This window comes from Pipistrellus kuhlii, unplaced genomic scaffold, assembly GCF_014108245.1.
Source record: "Pipistrellus kuhlii isolate mPipKuh1 unplaced genomic scaffold, mPipKuh1.p scaffold_m20_p_6, whole genome shotgun sequence".
Classification (NCBI taxonomy): Eukaryota; Metazoa; Chordata; class Mammalia; order Chiroptera; family Vespertilionidae; genus Pipistrellus; species Pipistrellus kuhlii.
The window spans coordinates 9,161,796-9,175,730 of NW_023425562.1; the positions used below are offsets into that span (position 1 = coordinate 9,161,796).

Consider the following 13,935-nt stretch of genomic DNA (forward strand, 5'->3'; position numbering starts at 1 on the left):
TCAAAAGTTTGTGGCTTAGAAAATATGAACTCACCTATATGGTTGCAATCAGGTGAGATATAGGATAGTAGGCAAGTACAAGATGACTCCTCTCACATTTCTGGGGCTTTGTCAACAGGCTTTTATTTCCATTAAGTCTCTTATTATTCAGTGATTCAGGCTTGGCCTTTTCACAGGGAGGCAGTATCACTCCAAGAGTGGAAGCTGTAACTGCTTACAACCTAGATTCCAAAACTCACATAATCACATTCCACCCCACTTGTTCGGACAAAGAAAGTTCCAGAGCAAGGCCAGGGCAAGGACTGGGTAAATGAACTCTACCTCCAATGGAAAGTGACAAAACACAGTAGCCAGAATTTTCAATCTACCACAATTGTCACCTAAGGTCTGTAACCTACAGTTTATGGGCTTTTAAAATGTAACTACAGTAACTTCTCACTTAATGTCATTGGTAGGTTCTTGGAACTGTGGCAAAATGATGTATAATGAAAATAATTTTACCAAAACTGAATTTTGGGTCTTGGTTGGGAAACTGCATTTGGGAATACAAAAATATTGTTTCTGTCTGTGGTTGTTTGAATCTATGGATGCGAAACCCTTGGATAGAAAGGGTTACTGTATTTGTTTGAAAAAGATCCAGTACAGTGCTAGTTGGTTTGGATCAGTGGACAGAGAATCTTCTCATGGACTGAGGGTCCTGGGTTTGATTCTGGTCAAAGACAAGTTTGACCCCCAGTCCTGGGGGCACATACAGGAGGCATCCAATCTATGTGTGTCTCTCACATTGATGTCTCTCTTATTTCTATCTCTCACTCTCCCTTCCACTATCTCCTCTTAAAACTAATGGAAAAATAACCTTTGGTGAGGGCTAACAACAACAACAACAAAATCTGGTACAACTGTGTTGGTGCTGCAAGGTTCAGGAAGCCCCAGTTTGGGACACCAGTAATGCTGGGGTTCTTCTTCTGGCATTAAGAAGGGTTCAGCAATCAGGAGAAAGGCTGTGTGTAACTGAAGTAAGAGACCAGAGATGAAATATAATTTTGAAAGGCATTGGGGGTCAGAGGAGCCTAGCAAAAGGAGCTAAGTTCTTCTTGTCTCAGGACCCCTTGCTTTTTGTTAACACAAATTGTCCTAAGGCAAGGTGAAGATATACACTTCAAAGAGTAAGGTTTCCTCAAAAGAGTGCATTGTCAGAATGGGGAATAGCCTGTGGCTGTTCAGGTGTTTGGCCAGTAGGAGGCAATAACATGTAGATTAAGATGCCCTGAGCTGTCTGGCAGCAAACAATCATCCCTTTCAGGTTTGGGGAAATGACTTTAGCCATTCCCAACAGGTGACAACATTTGTGACTCAGCCCTGTTGAGTTCCCAAGTTCCATCAACCTTTTGATGAAAATCTTGCAATTATGTCATGCTGGAACTGGCTTTTAGCACAACTGGACCCACAGATTTCAAACCTTATATTGTTCAAGGGCCAAGTCTACATTTGAAATATCTGACATATAGTAGATGCTCAATAGTTATTTGTTGAAGGAATTGATTTGACTTGTTTACTTTTTAAAGCATGTAGAATTCTCTCCTATCATTTAGTAAATGTTGAACACAAGTTAGTTACTATTTTAAAATAGTATCCATGTTACCTGTTTCAAATATTCTCTTTTAAAGTTGCTTTTCTCCACAGTTTTCTGTGTTTTGGAATTTGGTCTTGCAACTTCTGGTAGCTTCTGACTCCCTGAACCTCAGTCCCTGTCTCAGCTCAGTGAGACAGCATGTCCTGCTTGGAAGTCATCCCCCTTCCCAATGTTCCTCCCAGAACAGAGTTTGACATAAAAGCACAAATGGAGATAAATACATCATTTGTCAAAATATTTAAAGGTTATAAATCAAGCTAAGAAAATGTTAAATAAGATAAATTCTATCAATTTAACAAAAAGAGCTAAATAAAAATATGAAAGGTCAGTTTCAAACTTGGAATTCTCAGACTCCTTAAATTTACAACTTAGCCTGTTCTTTTGTTCTATCCAGTCATTCATGTTGAACAACCTCTTACATAGGCCTGTCTAAGCTCTGCAAGCAAGCCTATGGATGTACACCACGGTCTTGTCTTTTCTCATGCATGGAGTGGTCCTACAGTAGTTATAAATAAAAGTCAGGTTTTTACTTTTTTATTTTGTAACTGTATACTAACTATGATTTAAAAGTTTTGTAAGAATAGTGTTTTTTATTTCTTGTGAAATCATATGTGTTAGGTCAAGGCAGGGAGGAAGCCCAGAGCCGATACAAGAACCTCCTCCCTTTTAATGGCCTGGATTCCGTGTCTTGCTTCTGCGTCGCAAACCTCTCAGCTAGGACCTTACAATATGTATGGGTAGATATATTCACATGTGTAAAAACCTTCTTCACAAGTGTAAATTATGAAATTATTTTGAATGTATAACTAAACTACTTCATTTTTCTCTCTTTAGTAGACCATTTAGTAAACTTAATCCAAACTAATGTAAATTGTTTACATGTGTGTATATGTGTGTGAGTGTGTGTGTGTGTGTGTGTGTGTGTGTGAGAGAGAGAGAGAGAGAGAGAGAGAGAGAGAGAGAGAGAGAGAGAGTGAGTGGGGGAGAAGGAAGTGGTGGGATTCATATAAGAATATTATTAGACTTTTTAAAAAATATATTTTATTGATTTTTCTTACAGAGAGGAAGGGAGAGGGATAGAGAGCTAGAAATGCCGATGAAAGAGAAACATCAACCAGCTGCCTCTTGCACACCCCCTACTGGGGATGTGCCCACAACCAATGTACATGCCCTTGACCAGAATCGAACCTGGGACCTTTTAGTCCGCAGACAAATGCTCTATCGCTGAGCCAAACCGGTTTTGGCTTATTCTGCTTTTGAGTCTATTTTACTAACCTTTATTCATTAAAATACTGTTTGGTGGGAAAAGTTAGATTTGACATAGAACTGTCCTTGAACCAAATTAAATAAATCAAATATTTGCAGCATCTGATTTTTATTACAATAGCTACTCAATAATGTTGGATTTTTACTTATCCTACTCTCTCACTTTTTCAGGTATATATTAACTAGAAGCCAGGTGCATAAAATTCTTGCATGGGGGGTTCCCTCAGCCCAGCCTGCACCCTCTCCAATAGGGGACACCTTAGGGGATGTCTAACTGAAACATCCCTCTTGCAATCTGGAACTGCTGACTCCTAACTGCTCACTTGCCTGCCTGCCTGATCACCCCTAACTGCTTCTGCCTGCCTGCTTTATTGACCCTGTTCTCCCCAGGTGGCCTGATCACCCCTAACTTCTCTCCCCTGCTGTCCTGATTGCCCCCAACTGCCCTCCCTTGCAGGCTTGATCTTGACTCTTAACTACCCTCCCTTGCCTGCCAGTTTGCTCCCAATGGCCCTCCCCTGCTGGCATGGTCATACCCAACTGCCCTGCCCTGTAGGCTTGGTAGCCCCAACTGCCCTCCCCTGCTGGCCTGATCTTGCACCCAACTGTCAATGACCTCACCATGCTCACCTTGCCCCGCCCACCCCACCTTGCTGTCCCACTCACCGACTAGCCTCCAGCCTTGCTGTGATAGGAGCATGTGGGTCATGGGGGAAGGACCTAGAGGTGTTTCATGAACTTTCTGGTGACTGGTTATCTATCTGGTCATTTGGATTGTGATGGCCCCTGGCCTTTTATAATGTAGATGGTAATCTCCTGGAGCAATTTCTTAATTTTTGTAGTCTAGGGTGGGTACTAGTGACTCAAAAGGGAGACATTTTGAATCTATTAGGGATTGAGAATGTTAACAAAAACTAAATGTGCCAATAGCTAGAGTCTCAAGTCAGATTATGTGTGTTTTGACTTTGCTTTTGCTCTATAAGTTAGTGTTATTCAGAAAAATAGGTATGAAAACCAGACTATTAAATTCAGAATCTGTGACCTGTGCAAACAAAAAAGAAAGAGATATATGTATCACTATATGTAATAAACAATAAAATGAAATTTAAAATAAATAAAATCAAATGAAAAGAAACTAACCAACCAATCAAACAAACAAAAAACAAGCAAAATGGGAATCATGGCTAAAGATAATTCTTCATAAAAGAGCTAAACTGCAATTATTTAGCTCCCACCTGATGTTATAGCAATAGGCTTTAGGTTGGAATGGAAGGATTTTAAATATATTTTTTGTTGATTTCCGAGAAGAAGGGAGAGTGAGAGAGAGGTAGAAACATCAATGATGAGAGAGAATCATTGGTTGGCTGCCTTCTGCATGCCCCCTACTTGGGATAAAGCCAGCGACCTGGGCATGTACCCTGACCAGGAATAGAACCATGGCCTTTTGGTTCATAGGTTGATGCTCAACCACTAAGCCATGTGGGCTGGAATGGAAGGATTTGATGTAGCCTCAGGATCCCCATTCTGCCTTTCTTCTGGTGAATCTGATCTGATATCCCAATAGCCCTAGGTCTCCAGACAAATTTAAAGAGATTTTCTAAGATGGTAACAAAACAATGATGTGCATTTTTCTCAGGGACACCCTACAGATATATCTATTCATGGGTTGGATTGAATGTGGGTCTTTTCCAAGGTACAGGAGCAGCAACTTTTTGTTTTTGCAGTTTTTTTGGGCTTGATGACTCTCAACCTCTGATCCCCTCCTTCTCTGTGCTGATCAATGTCTGTGCCCCTTGAATGTCAGGGCTTCTGCAGACAGCCCCGATTAAGGTCTCCTTGTCAGAGGCTGTTATCCGCTACAGAGCCCCTAATACCATTAGCAAGAAAATGAAAGAAGCTTCCAAACAACCATCAGATCGATGCTAACGTTATAACTTCCAACAGCTGCTGCTCAGCTTCTTTATTTGTTAGGACCTCCTCCTGTGTGGAACTTTCTTGATGCAAGTCTAATTCTGTCAACTTGACAAAGATCTTTCTTGCAAGATGTTTTGTATCCAGGCCTGAGCAGAGCATAGGATAGGGAGGATTCTTTCCATCAAGGTAATAAGCATCTAAGTGGAGAGAAATCACAAGGCATTTACAAGATTGTGTATGGCCAAGCTGATTTCCATAATAACATGTAAGTTTGGAAGGTGGCCTGAGGAGGAATATTCACACTGGTACTGCTGGAAGAAGGAAGATGAGGAAGTGGGGTAGAGAGGAGGTTTCTTCTCCATGGCATAATAGCCTGTGGAACACAGGATTGTTATTTCTTGCGTCTATGATATAAAATACAGCAATTTTTATGGCATTGATTTCCAGCTCCTTTTTTTTTTTTTTTTTTTTTTTTTTTTTTTAAGACTCAGCACAGAAATAACATAAAAACTCCCATGGAGCAATTCTGATTCTACTTGAGGGTACTTCAATTTCTTGCACTGAAGGGAGGAAAGAGAAAGGGGTAAAAGGTTTCTGATGGTTATTTCCCTTCTTTTATGAAAAAACAGAGTAATGGAAATGTGGCCTTCTTCTACCTGCTTATGAAGTTCTAAAACAGAATCTCTTCTGCATTGATATAAAAAATATTATGCAGGGATTTCAGCCAATGAGCAGCGCCTCTTTACACAAATAGGCAGTGGTTCTGGAATCCTGTCTGCCTAACCTTCCCTTGAGAACCAACCTTGACTAATGCTTTCAAGGTCTTTGGACCCTGAGAAAACTTCTTGGTGAAAAGTCAAATTACAGAGCAGCTCATTCAAAACACTCAACAATCTGAGCCATACTTACCCAGTCTTCTCTTCTTTCTCTGTTGTATTCACATCTTTTATTACTGACATACTCATCTCCAAAGCTTCTTTTGTACACACCAAGACCTTTAAATACTCACTATTTCCCTACATTGAAGGTTCTTTCTTAGTGTTTTCTTATCTCTAAACCTATCACTTTATCCGTAGGCCAGTACAATATAAACGTGTTCTACCAAGACTTTGCTGGCTACTCCCACATACACTGCATCTAATTTCTCTGAAATTCTGCATCCCTGACTTTTTGAACCATTTATTTGGTACTTATCTAGTACCTTCTGGCATTTCTTTTGTGGCTTGCACCCATATTTAATTTTCTAGGTAGAAATATCCTTCCACTTATGTTAACCTAATTTCTCTTATTAGAACATAAATTTTGTGTATGGAACATTTATTTTTGTCCTATGTAAACATATTACACTGCTTCATCAGTCTTTATTGAATTAAAAATAGTATAAGAAACTCACAGGAAAACTTTTTCTAATGTAAAGGAATTCCTCAGTAAACATACATTTTACAATTTCTGCTTCTTTTAGATAACCTAGACTACTGCAGGTATAATTTTTCTGGAACTTATGCAATTTTTTAATGTCTTACAGGTCCTGCTACTCATATGCTTTGCTTCCTACTAGGTGACTACTGTGTTTCAACTGTATGTGTTTTTCTCAATTCACACCTCCATTATTTTCTAACTCTACTTATCACCCAGGTAATTTAAACCAGTCTCACGTCTTTAAGTACAATCTCTACACTATTGACTTTCAGCTATATGTCTCCAATCCAGACTTCATCTGTGAACTACACATCTGAAAATGGATATTGAGTAAATAGCAAAAATTTAACATGTACAAAATTGATTTTAGCTCAACCACCTGCATAATCTACTTCTTTTTAGTCTTCCAAATATCATATTCATTTCACTTGCTCATATAAAATTTTCTGAAAGCATTAAAAAAATAAATGTCTGATTACTGTAGATTTCAAATATATATAAACAAAATAATATAATGAGCCCCTTCTATCGAACCCTTAGTTTCAATGACTATCAATGTATTGTTCTTAACTTTTCACATCCCCCACTTTATTACTTTTCCACTTTTATTTTCTAGGAAAAATGGATGTACATGAAATGCAAAATTTTTAAGTGTACAATTTTTGATTAATAGATACATCTGTATAAATATCACAATAATCTAGATTAGTAACATTATCAACACAAAAAGCTCCATCTTGTTTTTAAAAAAAATTAATCCCTTATATCATATAAAGGCCACCACTAATCTGAGATTCATCCATAACTTTGCCTCTATCAGTTCATTCTTTTAATTGCTGAGTATTTGTTGTATAAATATAGCACAATTTTTTCTTTATAAATTCTTCTCTCGATATTTATTTATATTATTTAGAATGTTTGGAAAATATGAACTAATTTCCTATGAAAAATCTAGTCTTTTGGGGATCATTTGTTTTTATTAATCTTGGCAAAATATCTAAGAGCAGAAAAACTAGATTATAAATAGGTAGATGTTTAACTTCATAAATGCCTTTCATACTTTTTTATAAACTTGTTGACCAACTTAATATATGACCATTTAAGTTATTCCATGTCTGTGTCAACTTTTATCATAATCAATTGTATAATATTAGCCATTCTAGTAGGTATTTTGTAGAATCTCATTGTGGTTTTAATTTATATTTCCATAATGAGCATTTTTCATGTATTTATCAGACATTAGGATACATTTTCTTCATAGTATCTGGTCCAAGTCCTTTGCCCTTTTTAAAGATTTGATAGTTTGTCATTTTAAAGTTGAGTTTGGTATGTTATTTATATGTACTGTATGAAAGTTCTTTGTCAGATAAATATTTTTTCCCAGGATGTGGTTTGCATATTCGTCTTCTTAACATGATAGAAGCCTTTTGAGAAATAGCTTTAATTAAGATAAACTTCTTAATTTTTTTTCCACTGGTGCTTATTGCTTTCTGGATCCTATATAGAAAATCTTCCCCTACCCCCAGCACATAAAAATTCTCTTCTGTATTTTCTTTTGAATGCTTTATAAACATTTTAACTCCTATGTGTAGGTCTTTTTTTATGTTTCAAGGTAGAGATTAAGGTTTGTTTGTTTGTTTGTTTTTCTTTCATATGTAATCACTTGTTGCAAGACCCTTTGATTTTCCTTTTCTTTGTAAACTGCTTTGAAAATTTAGTTAAACATCAATTGTATAGTTATGCCAGTGTCATACTGTCTTTCACACTTTAATCTGTACTAATAAAAGAGAAAAATGCTAATTGACCATACCTTTGCTATGCCTACAACCAATCAGGAGTGATATGCAAATTAAGCCAACAAAGATGGCATGTAAATTTGCATATGCAGGCAGGTTGGACAGTGCCAGATGCTGTCCAGGTTGTGATTAGGGACCTGGGCAGGCAGGGTTGGCCAGTTTCTCTGGGATCACTGTCTGCCCCCAGGCTGCCTGCAGACACTGGTGGAGCAGGCCCAGGTTGAACATTTTAATGAAAATGGAATGCTTGTGTCCTGCTCCACCACACCCCATCCCTGGCCCAGAGAGGGCAGTGGGAAGTTAGCAGGCACTGGAGCTTAGAAGGGACTGGGAGCAACCTGAAGGCATGCTACCAGGAAGAGGTGCTGAACCATGAGGACACAGAGGACTGGCTGATGGAGGCATGTAAAGGTGCAGACAAGGTGGCCTGCACTGACCTCGAAAAGTGCATCTACAGCCTGATGGACTGAAGAAGGTGCATGAAGAGGAGATTGCCTGACTGCAGGCACAGATCCAGTATGATCAAATCTCCTTGGAGATGGACATGTTCTCTAAGTGCGACTTCTCAGCCGGGCTCAATGACATCCCTGCCCAAAAACCTGGCTGCCAAGAACATGCAGAATGCCAAAGAATGGTACAAGAGCTACTTCACCATGCTGACCGAGAGCACTGCCAAGAAAACCTACAGGGTGCGTGCTGCCAAGGATGAGATGTCCGAGAGTCATCGCCTGCTCAAGGCCAAAACCCTGGAGATGAAAGCATGCTGGGGCATGAACGAAGCGTTGGGAAAGCAGCTGTGAGAGCTGAAAGATAAGCAGAGCTCTGACATAAGTGCTATGCAGGACACAGTCAACAAATTAGAAAACTACAAAGAGTGAAATAGCAGGATATTTAAAAGAATACCAGGACCTCCTAAATTTGAATATGGCTTTGGACATTGACATTGCAGCTTATAGGAAACTCTTGGAAGGTGAGGAGACCCAGCTGTTTCACCAGCATTGGAAGCATAGCCAGTGGCTACTCCCAGAGTTCCCAGGTCTTTGGTTGATGTGCCCATGGTGGTTTACAGACCAGCTCCTACTTGATGTCTGCTCGTTCCTTCCTTTCTTAATACACAAGCCACATCTAGGAGGAGCAGGTTGAGGTGCAGACCATTGAGGCTGTAAAAGCTGAGGAAGCTAAGGATGAACTCCCCTCTGAAGGAGAAGCTGAAGAGGAGGAGAAGGAGAAGGAAGTGGCTGAGAAAGAGGAAGGAGAGGAAGAGGAAGATTGTGCAAAGGACGAATCTGAGGATGCAAAGGAGGAAGAAGAAGGAGGTGAAGGTGAAGGTGAAGAAGAAGATGCCCAAGAAGCTGATGATGAGAAGAAAGATGAAGGTTCTGGGGAGGAGCAAGCAACCAAGAAGAAAGATTGAGCCCCACCTTTCCTTAATTATTTCAGGAACAATCCTCCTGAAACGAGGTCAACTCCATCACCAACCAAGCAGTTGAGTTCCCGATACTATATGAATTAAGAAGTCAATATAGATAGCATTCTGAGATGACTCATGTTGGAATTAGATGTTTTGCTATGACTTTTCTCCTTATGCAGAGTATCTGTTTGCTTGCATAGTGGCTTCCTGGCTTGCTGCCAGCCTGTGCATGATCCATGCTTATGACTTCAGGATCTATGACAATGTGAATTATTCAAATGTTTACAATAAAAACACATGACTGCATGAATTCAATGATGTTAATGTTAATCTTCATGGGAAAAATTGTCATTTGAATCTTTGGTGGTTAGAAATTAAAGACTTCAAATCATGTGTAATAAATAGTAAATAAAGTTACACTGAATGACAAAAAAAATACACAAGGGGTCAGGAAACATTCAAAGAACTGGGGAACCATTCCCAAATCAGGAAGGGAAGTGACAGGATGCATATTATTGCTATGAATACAGTATTTCCTACTACTTACAACATATACAATGTAATGTATTAGATACCTTCCTATCGCATGAAGAATGTAATCTCATAGAGTAATACTGATAGATATGTTATAGTTATGGAAGTATGTCATATTATATCTATATCAATAAAAATGGTAATATGCTAATTAGACCACGAGACCTTCCAGATGTCCTTCCAAACAAAACCATGGTGCTGGGCCGAGGCAGAGGTGGTTAGGGGTGATCAGGCTGGTGGGTATGGGACAGTTGGGGCGAACAGGCTGGCAGAAGGGACCAGTTGGGAGTGAGCAGTGCAGTTGGGGGCAAGCAGGCCAGCAGGCAGAGTGGTTAGGGGAGATCAAGCAGGCAGGCAGGTGAACAATTAGGAACCAGCAGTCCTGGATTGCAAGGGGGTTGTCCGACTGCCAGTTTAGGCCTGATCCTACAGGGGTCCCAGATTGGAGAGGATGCAGGTCAGGCTGAGGGATACCCTCCCACTCCCAGTGCATGAATTTTGTGTACTGGGCCACTACTTTTCTAATAACTCTTGATATCATGTACATTAAGTGCTGAAATATATTTTTTTCTTTATCAAAATTATATGGCAATCCTATCTCTTTCATATTTCCATATATATAGTGAAGAATTATTCTGTAAGCTTCTGTACAAAGTCTGATGGGATTAGGATTAAAACTGCTTTGAATCTGTTGACCAATTGGAGGAAATTTGACATGATAAAGCATAAATTCTTAAGCCATAGCCTTACATTCTATGAATATGGTATAACTTTTCATTTATTTAGATACTTGAGGCCTCGTACACGAAATCATGCATGGGTAGGGTCCCTAGGCCTAGCCTGTGATTAGGGCCATCTACTGCCTGCTCACCAGTCCCTAGTTCTGCCCTGCCACCACTCATACTGTTTCCAGTTCCCTGTGGTTCCCTGTTTGCCATCCAGCAATCTGAGCCTGTGGGCCACGGGGAGGGACCAAGAGGTCTGCCTTCCACCTGCTTACCAGTCCCCAGTTCCATCTCACCACCACCCACCCCAGTTACCCATAGTTTCCCATTGGACAGCCAGAAATCTGAGCCTGTGGGCCGGGGTAGGGACCAAGAGGTCTGCCTTCCACCCAGTTGCCAGTCCCCAGTCTTGCCCCGCCACCACCCAACCCCGTTCCCTGTGGTCCCCGTTTGCTATCCAGTCATCAGAGCCAGTGGGCTGGTGGGAGAGACTGAGAGGTGATCAATGCACCTCATAGCAACTGCTCGATGAGTCATTCTGGTCATTATGCTGTTATGGTCGCTGGCCTTTTATTATATAGGATTTCATTTCTATCATCAATTTGTTGTAGTTTTTAATATACAGGCTTTGAACAGTGTTTATTAAAGTGTGTTTGAGTATTTTTATGTCAATATAAATTAAATTTTTATCTTAAATCTCAACTGCTGCTTTTAATACATAGAAATGTAATCAACATTTGTATATTAATTCTGTAACCCGAAATCCTGCAACACACTCACAATTCTAATATTTTATTGCTCCCTTAATATTTTCTTTTTAAAAACTGTATGCCATCTGTATGTAAAAACAGTTTACATCTCCCTTTGCCAATTTTACAACTTTTACTTATGCTTCTTGCCTGATTATATTAGCCAGGAACTGCACTATAATGCTGAATGGAAGGGGTGAAAATAAAAAGCTTTGCTTTATTCTTGATTTTATGGAAAAATAATTAACTATTTTGTTATTAAGCCTGCATGATTTTGTAGTTGCCCTTCAGTAGTTTTAAAAAGTTCTCAAAATCTAGTTTTCATATCAAATATAATAAAGAGGTAATATGCAAATTGACCATCACACCCTCATACAAGATGGCTGCCCCATGTGGTCATAAGATGGCCAGCAAGGGAGGACAGTTGTGGGTGATCAGACAAGCAGGGGAGGGCAGTTTGGTGAGGCCAGGCTGGCAGGGGAGAGCACTTGGGGGCAATCAGGTTGATAGGGGAGCAGTTAGGCATCAATCAGGCTGGCAGAATAGTGGTTAAGGGTGATCAGGCTGGCAGGCAGAAGCGGTTAGGAGTAATCAGGCAGGCAGGCAGGCAAGCAGCTGAGAGCCAGCAGTCCCAGATTTTGAGAGGGATGTCTGACTGCCTGTTTAGGCCCCACTCCACTAAACCAGCAGATGGATATCCCCCAAGGGATTAGAGAGGATGCAGGCTGGGCTGAATTTCATGTATTGGGCCTCTAGTATATTATAATTGTGTTTAATTTTGTCAAAACTTGTTTCTGTATCTATTGAATTTTATATATAATTTATTTATTATGTTAAAATTAACATTATATTAATTGTAACAACATTGCATTTCTGAAGTAAACTTCACCTGTTAAAGGTATATTAACTTTTATATATTGCTGAGTTCAATTTGATATTATTTTATTGAACTTTTTTTAATGTTGATGTTCTTGAGTAATGTCTGCATTTCATTTTTTTTTATATACCTTTTTCATATTTTGGAATCATAATTATGCTGGCTTCACAAAATGGATTGAAAGTTTTTAATTATTACTCTATTTTCTAAAAGACATTTCTTTTCACCCTAACCAGTTTGGCTCAGTGGATAGAGCATCAGCCTGCAGATTGAAAGGTCCCTGGTTTGATTCTGGTCAAGGGCATGTAAATTGGTTGTGGGCATAACCTTAGTAGGAGGTGTGCAAGAGGCAGCTAATCAATGTTTCTCTCTCATCAATGTTTCTCTCTCCCTTTCTCTCTAAAATCAATAAATATATTTTTAAAAATCAATAAAATATATTTTAAAAAGTAAATAAATAAAAGACATTTCTCTGCAATTAAATTTTTGGTAAAATTCTCTAGTGAAATGATGGGATTTGGATTTCGGTATATGTGTGTATGTGTTTTGTTAAAAATTATTTTAACATTTGTTTTATTAAAAATTCATTTTCTGGGATACATAAGGGACAATGAAAATTCTCTATTTTATCTCATTTCAATTTTGGTAGGTTGTTTTCCAATATGTTATTTTATTTTATCCAAAAAATCAACTGTTTTGTTCTAGTGTCACTCCAATATTTTATTTTCCTTGTAATATCTCTAAGATTTGTAGTGCCAACCACAGATATTAGCAACTGATATTTTATTTTTTCTACTAATCTGTCTTGCTAGAAGTTTGATTTTTATAGGTCCTTTCAAATACATAGTTTTTATATTTACAAATTTTCTCTATTTTTGTTTGCATTATTTTTCTTGAATTCCTGTTTTTGTTTTACTATTTTCTTTTGTTACTATTTCTGCCTTTAATTTTGAAATTATGTTGGTTTTTATCTACTCCTTTTTCATATACTCCCTTAGTTTATGAAGATTTAAATTTAGATAAGCGATTTTAAATGTTTCTTGTTTTCTAAGCCCTGTGTTACTAGCATCCTGTAAATTTATGCAATGTATTTTCATTACCATTCCTTTAAAAAAATAATTTCTATTTAATTATCCTCCCCTTCCTTCTTTCTTTTGCTCAAATGTAATTTCAAAGTGTGCTAATTTTCAGATATGCATTGCTTTCCATATATACTTCATTTTTAAATTAACTACTGATTCTGTAATATATCAGACTTTTGTTACTTATTAGCTCTAGTGTTGTTTTTTTTTAAAATATATTTTATTGATTTTGTACAGAGAGGAAGGGAGAGAGATAGAGAGCTAGAAACATCGATGAGAGAGAGTCATCAATCAGCTGCCTCTTGCACACCCCCTACTGGAGATATGCCCGCAACCAAGGTACATGCCCTTGACCGGAATTGAACCCGGGTCCCTTCAGTCCCCAAGCTGATGCTCTATCCATTGAGCCAAACCGGTCTCGGCAGCTCTAGTGTTTTGTTGTTGTTGTTCAACATGTTCTATCCTATTGAATATTTTGAGTGACTTTAAAAGGTATTTATACTCTTTCTTTGTCTAGTTTAGTATTTTA

The 13,935-nt window shown here is 38.6% G+C and overlaps 1 pseudogene; it reads left to right on the forward strand.

The window, feature by feature from the left end:
* The window catches only part of LOC123651532, a 109,620-nt pseudogene extending 100,056 nt beyond the window's left edge, over positions 1–9,564 (forward strand).
* The last annotated feature ends 4,371 nt before the right edge of the window (positions 9,565–13,935 follow it).